At 33.4% G+C, this 18,312-nt stretch overlaps 1 protein-coding gene across 3 annotated transcripts in view; it reads right to left on the bottom strand.

Annotated features, from left to right (window-relative positions):
* The window catches only part of WDR33 (WD repeat domain 33), a 67,051-nt gene that overhangs the window by 29,061 nt on the left and 19,678 nt on the right, over nucleotides 1-18,312 (bottom strand). The window lies entirely within an intron of this gene.

Raw genomic sequence — 18,312 nt, forward strand, 5'->3', positions numbered from 1 at the left:
CTTGAACCTCTTCAAATAAAGTGTTACTCCTAAGTTGGGAGAGTGGCTTCAACAATTCCTAGCATCAGAGTTCTCTGTCCAGAAGATAGTAGTGTCAGGAACAGCTAAGATACTGCACAGAACCTTCAAACTCCTACGCCTCTGGTAGAGGACCCTAGATTAAGAAAGACACATACCATCTGTTGTGGTGAGAAGGGAATTTTTGATATTAAGTATAACAAACCTCCCTGTGGGAAAATGCTGTTGATTAGATAAAATGGGACTTTAAAGATTGAACATGAAAGGGAACCAGAAAGAAGAAAAGATTATCATTAAAAGAGAAGCGACTCATCAATACTGAATGGAGCAAAATACTCTAACTTTGAAAGAATTCAAAGGTATTTGGGTATAATACACTTAGAAGTTACACTTAAGATTGTCTGCTATCATAAAAATGCCTATACAAGAGGAACAGACTGTAATAAAAAAGAAAGATTCTGAGTCTAATATGAATATGGATTTAAAAATTATAGTTTACAAGAGTGATATAAAGAATGTTACATGCTGATGTCTTAATAATTAAAAGGCATATACAAATAACAAACCAGGAATTTGATTTCAATAATTTTCTTATTCTGGAAATACAAAAGAGATGTGTTAAAGTTTTGAAGGAGTTTCTGAGAAGAGACAAATTAAATTCTGTGATACTATTCAAAGGAATTAAAGATCAAGACTGTTAAAAGCAAAGGGAAATAATATAAATTTGGTTTATTAGATCAAAATTAAAGTTAGTGTTTCTGGTAACTCCTTTTTTTAACTAGGATTGAATATGAGATTTAAAGATTTGTTGATAAATAAAAGATATCGAAAGAAGCAATATTTTGTTGTATTTTCAGAGAAAGAGATAACTATTGAAATTATTTGTATTTGCTATGAAAGGGAAAGCAATTTCTTTATATATCTTTTCCCCTTTATAATATTTTCTCTTTCTTTTAAATTTCTTTTTTATACTTTTTAAAATATTTTTCTTAGTTTGTACAGTGTTTTTTAATCCTTCTATCTTGGAAATTTTAATAAAAATCATAATGATTGTTTGATAATGAAAATTCTACACAACTATTTATTTGTCTATGGAGATTCTCGGTCATCCAGGTCATGGTTGTACCTACGAGAAGGACTCTTGGCAAGGGATGGGGTGCACCTCACAAAAACAGGGAAAAATGTACTCGGAAAAAGACTGGCCCAACTCATCAGGAGGGCTTTAAACTGAAACTGAGGGGGGGAGGGTGACCAATCTTTAGAATCTCTAGAACCCAAAACCAATCATAAATCCCAAGAAAACAAATCAAACAATGAGGTAGGCAAAGACAATAAAAAAGAAAAACCCAAACAACAATCAGGAGATGCAGGAAACATGCCCACGGGCATAAAAGTCTTAAATGCTTATATACAAACGCTCAAAGCTTGAGGAACCAACAGGGCAAACTAGAAGCAATAGTACAGAGGGAAGGTATGACATAGTTGGCATTACAGAAACCTGACGGGACGAAACCCATGGATGGATACAAATTCTTCAAAAGAAACAGGTCTACAAAAAGAGGAGAGGGAGTTGCACTATATGTAAGAGAACACTACATATCTACAGAAATGCACATGATCCAAGATAAAATCTCTCCAGAATGTATATGGGTCAATAGAAAAGAGAAAAAAAAATGACATTACCATAGGTATATATTACAGGCCACCCAACCAATCAGAAGAAATAGATGAACTCTTTGCCAACCAGTTAACAAATGTATGTAGGAAGCATACCACAGTAGTAATGGGAGACTTCATCTATCCAGATATCAACTGGGAGACAAACTCTACAGCGAGCAGGAGATCAAACAGATTCCTAACCAACCTAGCCAACAACATTGTCATCCAAAAGGTGGAGGAGGGAACTAGACGAAAAGCCACACTGGACTTAATTCTAACTAATAGAGAAGAAGTGACAGAGGGAGTTGAAGTTGCCGGAACCTTGGGCAAAATTGACTACATCATACTGGAATTTAATATAATGCAAACACTAGCAACAGAAAACAATCCAATCAGTGTCTTGAACTTTAAAAAAGAGCTGACTTTAACAAACTCAGAGAGAACCTAGGAAAGATCCCATGGATGAAAATCCTAAAGGGGAAAACAACCAAGAGGCATGGGGAACTCTGAAAAATGTGATCATAAAAGCCCAGACCACCACAATACCACTGAAAAAGAAAAACAAGAAATTCAAGAAGAAATCAGCATGGCTGCACAAAGATCTCTCTGACAAACTGAAAGACAAAAAGGACAAATACAAAAAATGGAAAGAAGGACACATAACTAAGGCCGATTATCAGCAGACAGCCAGAACATGCAAAGATGAAGTCAGGAAAGCAAAGGCTCAGAATGAACCAAAACTTGCAACAGAAATCATGGATAATAAAAAAAGTTTCTTCCAACGTATTAACAAGAAAAAAGCCAAGGAAACTCTAGGTCCACTAAAGAGAGAAGATGGCAAAGAAATAACAGGCAATTGGGAGAAAGCAGAATTGCTTAACTCATACTTTGCATCAATCTTCATACAAAAAGAAACTATAGCCCAACATACCAAAAAAACCTCTGCAAAAAACAAATTAGAAACAAAAATTAAAATAAGCAGGAAAACGGTAAGAGAACACCTATCTTGACATTGATGAATATAAATCACTGGGGCCAGACAGATTACATCCCAGAGTTCTGAAGGAGCTGGCAGATGTTATCTATAAGTATTGCACCACATCTTTCAAAAATCCTGGAGCATTGGGGAAGTACCTGAAGATTGGAAAAGGGATGATGTGGTTCCCATCTTCAAGAAAGGAAAAAAAAAAAACGGACCAAGGAAACTACAGACCAATCAGTTTAACATCAATACCTGGTAAGATCCTAAAAAAGATAATCAGAAAACAGATCTGCAAGCAACTAGAAGCAAACAAAGTTATAACTAGTAGCCAGCACAGGTTTGTTAAAAACAGATCATGCCAAACCAATCTTATTTCATTATTCGACAAAGAGACTAAACTAATAGACCAGCAAAATACTGTGGACATAATATACTTAAGGCATTTCATAAAGTAAACCACAACCTACTCCTTGGAAAGCTAGAAAAAGGTGGAATAGATAACATCACCACCAGATGGATGTGTAGCTAGCTGGCAAACTGTACTCAACGAGTAGTCCTCAATGGTACTACATCGTCATGGAGAGAAGTAAGCAGTGAGGCACAAGTTTTCGTCTGAGGCCCAGTACTCTTCAATATCTTCATCAATGACTTAGATGAGGGAATTGAAGGGGAACTCATCAAATTTGCAGATGACACCAAACTGGCAGGAGTAGCCAACACCCCAGAAGACAAACTCGGGATCCAAAAAGATCTTCACAAACTTGAACAGTGGGCCCTATCCAACAAAATGAGTTTCAATGTGGAGAAAAGGAAAGTTTTACATTTAGGCAGGAAAAATCAAAGGTACAAGTACAGATTGGGCAAGACCTGGCTTAAAAACAGTAACTGTGACAGGGACCTTGGAGTCCTAGGGGATGATCTCTTAACCATGAGCCAGCAATGTGCAGCAGCAGCAGCCAAAAAAGCTAATATAATCCTGGGTTGTATAAACAGAGGCATAAAATCAAGATCACATGAGGTATGAGTACCGCTTTATAAAACCCTAGTAATACCACACCTGGAATACTGCAGCCAATTTTGGTCACCATATAACAAAAAAGATGTTGAGAGTTTGGAAAAAATTCAGAGAAGAGCACTTTGATAAGATGATCAAAGGCCTGGAGACCAAAACATACAAAGAACAACTGCAGGACTTGGGTTTGGCTAGTCTAAAGAAAAGAACAAATAGGGGAGACATGACAGCAGTATTCCAGTATTTGAGGGGCTGCCACAAAGAAGAGGGGGTCAAATTATTCACCAAAGCACCAGAGGGCAGGACAAAGAAACAATGGTTGCAAACTGATCAAAGAGAGAAGCAAACTGTAATTAAGAAGAAACTTCCTGATAGGAAGGACAATTAATCGTGGGCGCTCCATCACTGGAGATTTTTAAAAAGAGGCTAGACAGTCACTTGTCTGAGATGGTATAGGTTCTCCTGCTTGAGTAGGGGGCTGGACTAGAAAACCTTCAAGGTCCTTCAAGCTCTGTTCTATTCAAAGGTGCTTTTTCAAAAAGCAACTGGACTTTGTTTTTCCTTTAAGATGTTTTGCTTCTCATCCAAGATACTTCTTCAGTTCTGTATGATTGTGAATGGGAGGATTTATATTCCTTGCATTCATTTGATAGTTAGCACTCTGCCTGAGAGTCACTGAGGCAGTTCCGAGAAGGTTCCACACCTATTTGCACTATTCAGTGAGGGCACAGATAAACCTCCAAGTGGCCTCAACAATTCTCAGAGTGCTAACAATCAGATGACTGCAAGGAATATAAATCCTTCCACTCACCACCATTTAGTCAGAACTGAAGAAGTTTCCTGGATGAGAAAGAAAACATCTTCAAGAAAAAACAATAAAAGTCCAATTGCCTTTTGAAAAAGCACCTTTAGGACAGCTATGTGTTGGGTTATATATTGTCCTAATTCCAGCTGCCTACATTGACAAAACATTGTTTTTCTTCATGAGATATATTTTCTGCCTCAATATTAATTTATAGGGGGCCATACAAATATGCTCATTGAATTCACCATTTAGTTTATATCAAAAATAATGCTAATAAGGATAGTCTAATTGGTTTATAACACTATGCCATAAACCTTTTTAACTAATAATATTTCAATTGACACATTAAGCTAACCCCAAAGCAAACAATTTAACATTATATTTTAGCAAGACAGAAGGTAAGAAAAAATAGAAGCTTTCAATACTCATACTTCTAGCTGTTAGTATTTGATTATGTATTCTGGGTTTTAGGCAGATCCACTGGTTATCATTTTCTTTCATTATTCATAAGAGAAAATGATAATCAATGGATCAATTTTTCTTAATCAACTTCACTATTCTGCCACTTTTCAGCCTAAAATCCAGAATAGATAATCAAATACTAACAGCTAGAAGAGACACTGCATCTAAATGCTGTCAGCCAAAGTTAGCTATGTAGTACACAAATAAAATTATAACCATTAAAACAAATAGGATTACACAATAATCTTTTCTCAAGAGTATATTGCATGTGCCTGATGAACTAGGCTTTGATCCTTATACGAATCATAAAAGTTGTTTGGTAGGAAATAACTGGCAGGTTACCATTCTAGAATATATGAAACCAATTAGTCTTCCTCTCAAATTATAAAAATAACTTCTGAGATGCATTTTCAAAGCTTCTTCTGCCAATAAGGTTGTTTTGTCTATAGGTATTTGTGCCAAAAAGAGTAGCATAATATTTAAAATGGTTTTTCATATATATATTTTTGGAAAAGAATTTATAGTACTTCCCCCAGTCTGGTTTTAAAACTCAGGAAAACTACCTTGAGTACAAGATAGGAAGTGGTGAGGAAAGGAAACATAAAAGGAAATGTGTAGATAGGAAACAAAATCTTTGAATTACTAAACTAACAGGGAGCATCACTGAAGTTTGGTCCAACTAGGTGGTGACAAGTGGGGTGAAAGAGAAAATTACAGATAGTTGTAAGTATTCAGATAAAATTAAATTATGAATATTTAACAATTGATATTTTTATTTTCTTATAAATTTCACACTAACTTTCTCATGTGGGAGAAACCAAACCATTGGACAAACAAAACAGCAAACCTATCAATCTATAATAAAAAAGAGCAATTGCCAATTTGTGCCCTATTTGTCACCTATTTACAACAAGAAAAAAAAAACACCCAATAGCTCAGATCAATTTAAGACAATATTTTAGCAAATCATGGTTTAAATTAAATCATATTTTACAAAATAGCTAATCTTTTTCCAGCTAATTAAAATAGCATTAAGTAAAACATTTTGTTCTCAGATATTCTTGTGAAAGCAACAAAAATCTCTACTTGTGAAAATCTTAAAGGCATATAAGATCTTCGATATGTAAAATATTAAGATAACTGGAAGAACCCAATTGTTACTTGCATATTAAGATTCTAGTCTGCTAACTGAAGCAATGTCCTCTAGAAATGTGTGTTTATACATGTTACAGATTATCCTACTCCTAGCATAAAATCTCTGTTCACTTGCCCTTAAATGAGTTTCTGAAGACAGCACAGTTTGGCTTTCCCAGTTAATAATGTTTGAAGATGAAGTGACAGAATTGTTGATATCTATTGAGTGTACATGGCATGATCTTCTGCACAGATCTTTGGATTCAAACCTTTGTTTTCAAACGAATTTTTTTTTTCTATTAGAAAATGTCAATATATCTTTGACAATCCTTATTAGCAAGAGAGCTAGCAAACAGCAATACTTCATTTCACAGAGAATTAATGCAATTATTTCTCTATGTAACTATGGAATATCAAAACTAAATTAGATAATTACAGAAATCATTAAATTTACATCCCACTTTATTTGTATAACTCAAGACAGAATACATAATTCCATTTTTCCATACCATAACAATCACCCTATAAGATGACAGCCAATGGCCGAAAGTCACTCAAGTCAGCTTTCAAGGAAGGACTAGAATTCATGGCCTCCAGCACCTTTATCATTACACCAAATTGAAGACAATTATCTTTTTTTAATTTCAGAAAATTTCAGAAAAAAATTCAGAAAAAAACAGTGAAGCAGTTTCATTAGATTGTCTCAATTGCAAATTCACTGTAGGTACGTGAAATTCTTTTTATCCTTCTAACTGTGGCCAATATAGAACATAATGGATCATATTCTGACCTATTTATCAATAGTTTTCCAAACATATATCAATGAATCAGGTTTGGTCAAAGGTATTTAGTGAAGCTTTTTCTATATTGCACTTTAATTCAAGAACTCCCTTCCCATGCAGTTTTCCTAAATCCAAGACATTTTTGGAAACATGAGATCTTTTGAAATATAACAGAATGATGAATAAAGAATTTAGTGGGGTTATTTCATAATTACTATAAGCTTGCATATTACAAATCAGTTGTCACACTCAATTGAATGCAGCTCTATTTCTCCTGGATAGTAATATATTTGCAATAGAAGTATAATATTTTACATTATATTTTCTCAAGATGGAAAACAAATCATAATGAATATTTTCCCTGTTTTTTGTTATTATTGTTTAGGGTTTTATATTGGTATCCTATAGAATACATCTCAAACAAAAATGGATAGATACTAGTCTAAAATCAGGTAAATAAAGTAAAAAAATATAACAAGGCCATTAATTTTTAGTATTGTTTGAATTATCAATCAATATGGATAGAAAACCGTGTGTGTATGTCTGTGTCTACACCTTCAAATCAATGTTTGCTCCTGGTGAATGCCTGCAGTTTTCTGAGCAAGATTTCAGAAATGGTTTGCCACTGCCTCCTTCCTCAAATGGAGGTGTGATTGGATGTCATCCAGTTGGGTTTGTGTGTAAGGCAGGACTAAAACTCTTGGTCTCTTGGTTTCTAGTCTGGTGTATTAATCACTGTAACAAACTGCTTCTCTTCTAGTATTATAAATATTTTCAAATAATTTTTGTTGCATGAAATATGGCTTGATTCTGGACTTTAAAAGGGCAAAGTTCATATTCTGATATAAATAGGAAAATGCTTATAAAATCACTTTTTCCATTCCTTCATGTCACTTCCTTAATTTTGTGAAAATAATTTCTCATTATATAATATTGCACTTTTTTTTACAGAAACTAGGTGAACATAATCATTTCCCATAAATTATTACAAAATAACATAATACAGTAATATGAACTAATACATTTATGATTAAAACACATGCAGTGTCAAATGCAGAGATCCATACATATTTTCTGATAAAACCATTACGGTTTCATATAGCATTAGTATAAACGTCTTGAAGTTTATACTAATGATGAAATACATATTGAGTTGTAGCTTGTATATGCTGTATCAATATTCTTATAACTCGACTAAAGAGAAATCTTTATGTAGCCATACTGTATATATAAAAGACAAAGCAACTTTCTTCCTTAGGAAAAGAAAAAGGGTGGGGGAAAAAACCTCGTAAGGATAAACTATGCTTAACAAAAGAATTCTTGATTGACATTTTTACAATGAAAAAAATGGATGGGACCCTATGCCAAACAAAAACATTATTTTATCTTAGTTTAATAAATATAAATATGACCATCAAAATCAAGTCATTATTTCTTCCTATATTCTAAATCAAAAGCAAAATTACTCACCTTATAGTTAACTATGTCAACCTACAATATTTTTGGGATTTTCATGGATTTCCAAAATAAATAGTCCCAAAGTGAAATGTGCATATATATTTTGTTCTAAAATACAGGATTAAAACAATTTATTTTCCTGTCCTTAATTGCAATTCTTTCATAAAACATCTGCACAATGTTCGTATGATGTATAAGAAACTAATTAAAAAGTTCCATAATAGTTCCATATTAAAATTACCATGGGCATTCAGTAAAATGCAGTATTTAAGGAATTTAAACAGGGAAGAGGACAATACAGAAAATTATTCCTGAATAAAGGCAAGAAACAACAATTTTTAAAAAATTGTTTATTTTTTTAGCTGCCATTTTGCTAGGTTTCTGGCAAGATAACAAATTAACCAGCGCATTGTAATATAAGAAAAGAAACAAGAAATTTATTTATGGCCAGAATATTAAGCCAAGTAAAGATAATATCAGTATTGTACATTTACATCAATGGCATATTTCTATTTCTGAGCAACCATAAGGGATAAAATCAAACTGAAACTCACATGTAGTGCAGCATTTACAATAGTTATGAAAATGTTACTGGGACATATAAATATGACAGATCAATATGGTGATTATACTGTCAATCAACTCTGTTGGTACAATATAACTATCAACACATCAAATGGAATTTTGTGTTTTAAATGCTATGTGTTTATGATAAAAAAATTAATCAATTTTCTATAGATCTAATAGCATTTACAAGTCACTATATGTTAAAATTTAGACTTATTGGCTGGGAACCTTTATAACAGAATGCAACTATGAAAGCTGATGAATCTAAATCCAATTTAATTAAAGCCTTTGTTCTCTGGAAATAAGGAATGCCCAGGGCATTGGCATGATAATTGTTTCCAAGTGTTCTTTTTTGGTCAGAAAAGTCAGAAATAATTCAACTGACCATTATCCAGAATCCATTTGTTGTAGCAGTGATAATAGCAATTGTTCCTCTCTGACATCCCTGAATTTGCATATAGTTATCCAATAAGTCTTGTTCTGAAGAAGGGATCAAGAGGCTAAAGCACTGGTTCACAAGACCACATTAATCCACTGAGACCAATTTATACAGAAGTCTGTAGATAAAATTGTCCAATATTTTACCAATGTGGACGCTATTATTGATGCCAGTTCAGCGAATATAACTTTCAATGATTTTTTTCAATTTCTACTATTGAAATATAAACAGGAATCTTGGAAAGTGTTATCTACCATCTGTTTTGCTCATCCTGGCTAATAGTAAGCAACTGGACTAGTCAGTTGCTTGAATCAGTAACTCTAAAGAATGTCGTTTGTAAGGCCTTCATACTCAAAAGAGGCTCTGGTGAGACTTTTTAAAAAAAGCTTCCCCTCATTTTGGATAATGTCCAGCCATTCTTCAATATTACATTCCATTCCATTCCTGGTCTGCGTGCTGGAATATTTCATGACATCTTAATTCTAAAGGTTTTTGGATAATGCTGATTTAAATCCATTTTCAACCTCACTTCAATTTTCCAGGCGATCTGTATAGGAAGCTGGAGGGAGTTGTGTTTTTCTTTCTTTCTCTTTTTCTTTCTCTGTCTTCTTTCTCTTTCCTTTCTTTCTCTTTCACTTTTCTTTTTGCTTTAGACTGATCTGGTATGCTCTGAATATTTACATAGGATATAACTTGAATTCACTGTTCTTTAATGGAGCCAGCAAATTATTTTAAAAGTAGCGGAGAACTCTTTGAAAACAGGTTATTGTTTGTAGTTTTCTTCAAAGATTCATCTTGTTCACCAGTTATTTAACTGACAAATACATGAACACATTAGATGATGATTTTGGGAGATCACACACATTTATGCTAATCATATTGCTGTGGGTGATGGCAACCATATTGAAATGTAATCCAACAAAGACAAGAAGGGTTCTTGCTCACAAAGAAGGCAGAAGTTTAAACTGTACTGAATAGAATCTTAGAATATGATTCAAGTTCAAAATTTGGGGGTGCTTTGGGCATGAGCCCTAAACCAGAATGTAATTAAGTAATTAGATTTATATTTGTCCTGAAAATTAGATTCTAGATCACTCACAAGAATAATTCAACAGTTAAAATAATCCTGTTTGGGAGCATCCAATGAATGACTTGTAGAGGTCAAGTGAATTTTGTCCAGGAATGTGTGTAGTAGTAGTATACAGGACTAAGCTAGTAGTAATGCTTGGAGATATAGAAATTAACTGGCTTTTCACTGCAATAACAGATTCAAGAGCATCACAAAATGCAAACCTGTTTCTTCTGGATAAGTGTCTGTCCATAATAGTACTTCTCTAATTTCTGGAAGCAGGAACTAATCACAGGCCTCATTGACGATGCTATGTTTCAGCAGCTGTTTCATCATATGCAACGTCTTCTGATTTCAAGAAATCAAAATGGATGCCACTGGTACGTTAGTTTATCCCAGATCCTTGACTGACTATACCCAGTGTTTTCATAAATATTAGATAGCACTGGAGATCAAATAACAGCTTAAGGAAAATTTTACTCACAGCAAAACTTACAGAGGAAGCAATAACCCATAATTCCTCTTTCTTAGAGGACAGGGTTTTAAGTTAAAGTGGGAAAAATGTCTTCAACTCCCAATCCAAGGAATCAATACAGGAGAATACAATGGTAAAAAGGTACCAAAATCAAGTAAAGGACAATACATTTGTCTCTCTCTTCCAATAAAAAGTGTTTTTAAGGTAACCAATGTGATACCCCAATTAGACCAGAATTCAGAGTAAAATAGATCTGAATAATCAGTATTTTTTTCTAGAACATATGTAACTGGATTTATACCATTTTCTTGACCATCTTCTCCCTAGGATATTCACCCTTAGACAATAATATTTATAAGCTTCAGGATTCAGGAAGTTTTTTTCTTCTCAAGGCATAAATGGGCATTCTCCTCACACATTGGTACAATCATTACTTTCTGAACTGTTCTAGCAACTTCTTTCAACTAGTTTCAATCAAACATAGTAGGTAAGAGTTAGGATTAGGAGATAAAACAAAATTAGCAAAGCTCATTATTAGGAAACATTAAAAATCATTTTTTGTTCTGGGAAGAAATAAAATGGAAAACACTGAAATGGCACAGTACTGACTGAAGTGAAAAAGGAAGAAAAAACATTATAAGCATACCCCTCACACAGTTTGTTTCTAAGGGAAGCATAAAAATATTAGACGTAACACAGATGATGGCACAACCTATGTTACTGGATAATTGGCAATGTATCCTGTTAACTTCAATATCCTTAAGTCAAATAATCAACAAAACCAATTAAAAATGAGCCGCATAAGCATAAATTCCTAATGTACAGATCTAGTATTAGTGATCTTCAAACCTCCCCTTACCAAAGAATAATATCCACATTGCCAAGTCTTAGCAGAACTCCAGGTCATTATACAAAATTCTAGGTCATATTCTATGGGAGGAAATGGGAATCAATTGCCACCATTCCTGACTATTAAGAATCTTCTGAATCAGACTATATACAAACACAGCCTCACCATTGGAAGTATAATCACTCAACTTAATTAATTTTAATCTGCTTTCTATATTTCAGGCAATTAATAATGATGAACAAATTGTCAGGTTTCAGAAGATAGAGCAGGCAATGGTATTCTGCTAATCCAGAATGCTTGTCAATTTCTATTTGCTTAAACAAAATGTTTTTTTTCTTTGGATTAAATCTAATGTTATGAGAACAGATTGTTTGTGTCATAGGACTTCACTTGCTCAACCCCTTGAGTTGCTAGGCCTCCCATGATCCTATGGGATGTTTAATAGATGGATGCCATTTTTTACTAGAATAACGTCATCAGATAACTCAGGATATTAAAAAAAACTAAGGCTGAAAAAATATACGTGGTTCTACTTTTGGGGAACATACGGAAGTGGGATGCTTTTTAACTACAATTAACTGCTAGTGGTTGAATACCTGATTGTATTGTTTTCAAGGCAACACATAAGAAGCATTTCTTTTCTCTTGATGAAAAATACATGAACATATTTTAATTTGAAGTATGTATATCTCACACTTGAACAATTTTAGTTCTTGCCATAACACATGAAATCATATTCAGCACAGTTCCAAGAGATTACCTATACAGACTGAACAGATAGGAATGGTTTTGTTTAAGCTATTACAGCCAAAAGCATGCAATATAAATCCACTAACTCAATCATGGTTGGGGCACGAGAAAGGAAACCCAAAATCTAAGCAGTAATCAAAGCAACTGTTAGTCAAATTCTCTCCTTGTTTAGCTCTGATACATAGACTTGGGGATGGCAGTTAAACCTTTGCCCTTTTATATTTCTCTGGGCACAAGGGGTAATCAGAGACCTATATGCCTTATCTTGCAGATAGTGTTTCAGAATTCAGCTGGGACATTTTGTTTTTTTAACTATGTTCCAAACAACCCGCTCAAATGGAGCAGTTTGATGTCTCACAAGAATAGTGATGTTACCAGATCACCAAGTATATAGTATTTAGATTGTAGAATAGCCTGTGGGTTCATTTGTGATTTGTGAACACAGCCATACAGTTACATTATATGATATATATCACGTAAAATCTATGATATAAAACCTGATGATTTGGAGAAAATTACCCAGATATTAGTGTGTTCACTTACATGTACTGATGAAATCTAGATCTGTCCAACAGAAATCATCAAATTCTGCACCGCTGCAATGTGTATAATACCTAATGTAGTGTAGGATCATACTAGGAAAACCTGGGGAACTGTCCTTTTTAATTCAAAAGTACTAGTAGTTTTGCTGCAATTTTTTGTTTTCAGCTGCTTCATTCTTACTTGAAGGGTTCAAAACTATAAAGCTATATTATCACAGTAATGAAATCACATGTCCTTATAAATTTCTGAAGAAATCATTAACAGCAATGTTCTTTGGGAACTCTCTTTCAAACTAGAAGATGGTACTTGTATGCTATCAAAGTATGCTTTTTGCACACTTCCTTTGCAAACTCAGAACAAACAGCAAGTCAATGAAAATCAAGGTATGTATGTATGTATGTATTAAATTTACTGGCCACCCACCTTACCACTGGGTAATTCTGGGCAGCTTACAATATTAAAATATATGTATTATCATCTCTATAGCTTTTTTCCAGTTGCAAAGCTGGACCATCAGAAAAGCTGAATGAAAAAAAATGATGGCTATGAATTGTGAATTATGGTGCAGGAGAAAGTTGATGAAAATACCTTGGATTGCAAGAATTATAAATACTATATTTGTAATAGATGGAAGTAAATGCAGGCTGCTCACTGAAGTACAAATAATGAAACTAAAATTAAAACATTTTAGTGTTGTAACAGAAAGGCAGTCATTATAAAAGCTGCTTGAATTTGGAAAAAAATGAAGACAAAAATGTCAACAAAAGACAAGATAGTTAGATACCATCACTAATAATCCAAACATGAGCTTGAAAGAACTTAACGCAGCACTGACTAAAAGAAAATTCTGGTCACGTTTCTTGAGTCATTGAGCCTTGAATAACATAAGAAAGAATATGATTTTCTGTGTGTTTATGTACAAAACCAATATATTAGTTTTAAAAAAAAAATCCAAGAACTTAGAAAAAAATGTAAAGCCTAGAAAATTACATGCTACTTCTTCCAGTTGTTATTCTAGCCCTGAGCCACAAAGTGGATTATGAAAAAAGGGTGGCCCTGACCACAAAAAGAATATTTAACACATTCTAGAATATTTAGTTTCTAAAACATTTCAATACTTCAATGGTACTGAAAATGAAAAAAGAAAAGCAACGAATTTCCTGGAATTTGTCCCTCCAATATTGAAAAGTATTGATGGCTTCAAGCTCTTTACCATGACTAATTTGGAAACTAAATTAAAATATATACAAGAATAGCCTATAGGTGTGCGTGAAAGTATAAAATAGCAAACGTCATGACTTCAGATCAAAGGAGAAGGTTGGACTGGATTTAAAGAAAACTCAGGGAAAGATGGATTCTTGTTTAAAGCCAGAAACCCCATTAAAGTTTTCCAACCAAGAACAAGCTACTTGCTTGCTAATAATTATCTATGTTAGTAAATATTGGATTAATTGGGTGATAGTTTTGGATTTCAGTGCTTATGCTTATGTTTCCAAGTGTGTTAATTATGGAGCTAGTCTTCTCTCATTTAGATGTAATGATGAAGTCATTGTTTCACTGTTCTACATTTGTACATGAAAAAATAAAGAAGGGAAATGGTGAGAGAATTTTTAGTCATCTCATATTTATGGAGTCATGAATGACATCTTAATCAAACAAAGTAGAGCTTTGGAAGGTAACATTTAATCTAATCAATACATAAAGAAAAACACTGAGTTTCCTCCCGCCTCGTATCTGAAATAGTGGCCTCAATTTAAGTCAAATTCATATAATTTTGTCTACAGAATAGTATATTCTATATTCCAGATAAACCAGGCTTATTCCGATCAGAAAAACCTAAATAACATATCAGATAATGGAAACCACCACCTCACCCAGAATTAGCTACATGGAGTGCTTCATTATTTACCCTACTGAACTTTACAAATATTGTAAGTGAAGTCATAAAGAATACAATACTGAAAGAATATAATTTCATATTGGATTGTAGACTTGTATAATTTATGATTCCTCACTCTCCAATATAGATTTTATTGGAAACATTTCCATTAAACCCAGGAACATAAAATATGAATAGTAAATGATCTATTATTTTCAGACTTTCTGATTTCAAGTACTTCCTTCTATATTTGCCTGTAAGGGATACTAATTGTTGCATGGGAATCCAAAAATGTTTTTACAGTGGCTTTTTCAAATGTTAAGATGTCCATGCAAGAGATGATAAATAGCAAGTTGTAGGCATTGTGCCTTTCAAAGAAATATATCCACTATTATAGATGACCTAATTAGAAAAAAAGTGATAATCCATCTGAGGCATTGAAAGATTATAATCTGATGAATGGGAAAACAATAAAAGCAATATTCAATGTTCTAAACATTCACTTTGAGAGTTGCAGCACACACATATCAGGACAAACTCCTATCAAGAGATACTTGTTTTCTAATAAGTAGGATGTTGCTGCCTATGGTCACTCTGTTTTCTAAGCTTTTATCTCATTTCTTTAGAATTCTCTATGGTTTAGCTGATATATCCATAGTAGGTATCTTTAATTATTTTAATAGAAAGCTATTTTATTTTTGACAAATTGTTTATATATTAGAATTATCAAGAGGAAAGACAGACAATATAAGGTATACCATATTCTGAATCATTAATAGTGTAACACATTTTATAATACTATGGTAGGCAGTCTTTCTATGATGCTTAAGTGTCACAGAATGGCTTTCAGTTTATTCTAAGTTTTCATATATCTTTGCTTTACTAACTGCTTAACTGATATCAATGTTTATATTTTAAGAAGTATCTTCTGTATTTGGAGTACAAGTTTGCGAGATATACCTTCATTGCTGGCCACTCAGTCCACTGAAATAAAAACTGAAAGCTCTTAAAACAGATGTATATTAAATACCTTAAGGGAGCGCCCTTATTAAATTATTAAACTGCATGGGAGTTATGTAAATACTGATTTTCACAGTACAATCATAAACTACAACCAGTTATAAGTACATTTTGCTTACCTGGATATTCTTCTAATTGTTTCCTAAGCAGAATGACTGACTACTACAGCTACATTTGGGCTCAAAAATGAAAAAAACCTGCATTTCTCTGCTGCCAACTACTGGCCAACTAAGTTTTTGCAGATCAGTTACAGTAACCCTCCAGGTTGGGTGAACAGGTTTTCAAAATTATAAAAATAGAATTATGGCATTTTGCAATAGATTGGAATGGTAGAAAACAAAGTCTTTTAAAAAAAATTCCTATGAAACAGTGATTAAAGGCTTTGTCGCTTACAATTTGAAAGAAAATAGCTCTTTTCTATCTGTTGCAAAGGACAGGGAGAAAAGTATATATTTCTTTTTTCCAATAAGCACTATTGTAAGCACTCATATATTCTTAATTTTTTATTTTATTTATTTATTTATATCCCAGCAATATTTCAAGGCGGCAAATATATCCAACACATCTTCCTCTATTTTCTCCAAAATCAGCAACAATTGACTGCTGAACACATGAACAAGAAGAGTCCATGACTGCAAAGCCTATACAGATTTACATTGGTGTATCAAAGAAAATAGGCTTCAATATATTCAGGTTATTTTCTTCAATATCATACTTATTCTTTATAAAGAGTTCATAGACAATGAATAAGGGGAAATGAAGCTATGTGCCATTTGCTAATGATTTTCTTCTGCTGCTATCATTGGTCCACATCTCTCAATCTGTGGTTGAAAAGTTGGAAATTCTTTGGGAATGATGTGCAATGTAGTAGAGAATACTGTAAATGTAGTTTAGTAGAACTGCATTTCATCCTTCCTCACATAAGAACTGACTATCCAAACCAATATATTTTCACTCCAGTTTTTATCAATTTTACCTAGGTTCAATCAAGCTTAGTGGAGCTTATACACATATAAATATACTACGACAAGGCTGCTAAATGTAACTGCTTCTATTTATTTCACAATATGAATACAGCCTCAAACTGTCAAAAGACAGAAGTTTATTTATTTAAAACGTTTACATAGCCACCCATCCTATAATCAACCCTCCCAATCAAGCCATATTAAAATTATAAAATCTAAACATATTAAAACAAAAAAGTGGCACCAAGTGGAATTTCTGATGTGTATTCACTTCATCTTAGCCCAGCACTTGGGGGAAAATCCAGATCTTCAAAGTTTTATGGAAAGCTAGGCTAGAGGCCTCCTGAATTTCAGGGACTACCACAGAAAAAGCATGCTTCCTAGTTCCCATAAGATGTAATATTTATCTGACTCGGTAGGACAAGTAGGTCTTCTTAAGGAAAGGTGGTCCTGTAGACCACCTGGCCTGTGCCATATAGGACTTTGAAGGTGATAACTAGCACCTTGAATTGCACCCAGAAAGAAACTGGAAGCCAGTACCCTCACATACGAGGTGTTATATGGGGAAATACAGGAGGCCCCATTATTGTGCATGCTGCTGCATTCTGGACCAATTGAAATTTCCAAGTGATCTTCAAAGTAGCCTCATGTAGAGCACATTATGCTCTACAGGAGATGAGGAAGGCATGAATAACACTGAGCAAGATGTTGGCTTGCTTTTCTATACTCCCATTTTTTTTTAATCATGAGGTGTTTGAATTGCAATAGATATTCCCTTTGTTTTAGTTTTAGACACTGAATAAATGTAGTATATGTATAACCTATTAAAGTAAGACAAGAGTAGAATCTGAAATGTGCAAATATAAAGTTCTCACAATTCAGAAATCTGAATGTGGATGTATTTCTTATATTTTTCAATAAATATTTATTGGAAATGTTTGCATTTTTGAAAGCACCATAGGGATACTTTCTTAGATTGGATTTCAAAATGTCTTGCTGACGATACATCAAAAATAAAAATAAAAGCAAGGGTGTCATTTCCTGAAAAATAGAACTCTTCAGATAGTTGCTGCTATTTATCTTCTATCTTACAATCTGCCAATCCAAGTCTAAAACTATGTAGAAATTTATCTAAAGTTCATTTCTCAGTAATATAAAATCAGCGCTAAATGTAGCAAATATAATGAAAATAAAAGCAGTGGAATGACAATTTTTTTATCTTCTTGGTTTAAAATTGTTTTCACATCCTTAATAATTCTAAGAATATTGTTTAAACATTTTTTTCTTTTAAAAATGTGTTATCTTTCTTTTATTAACTGGTAAAATATTATATACCCAAAAACTGTGTAGTGACCACATAGGTCTCAAAGTCAAAGAATTCCAGACAGGCTGTGTTGTGTGGTTTTTACTTGCTGAAAAGCTCTATTTCTCAAAGGTGGTATA

Source organism: Crotalus tigris, unplaced genomic scaffold (genome assembly GCF_016545835.1).
Source record: "Crotalus tigris isolate CLP2741 ecotype Arizona unplaced genomic scaffold, ASM1654583v1 scf7180000018053.2689490, whole genome shotgun sequence".
NCBI lineage: Eukaryota > Metazoa > Chordata > Lepidosauria > Squamata > Viperidae > Crotalus > Crotalus tigris.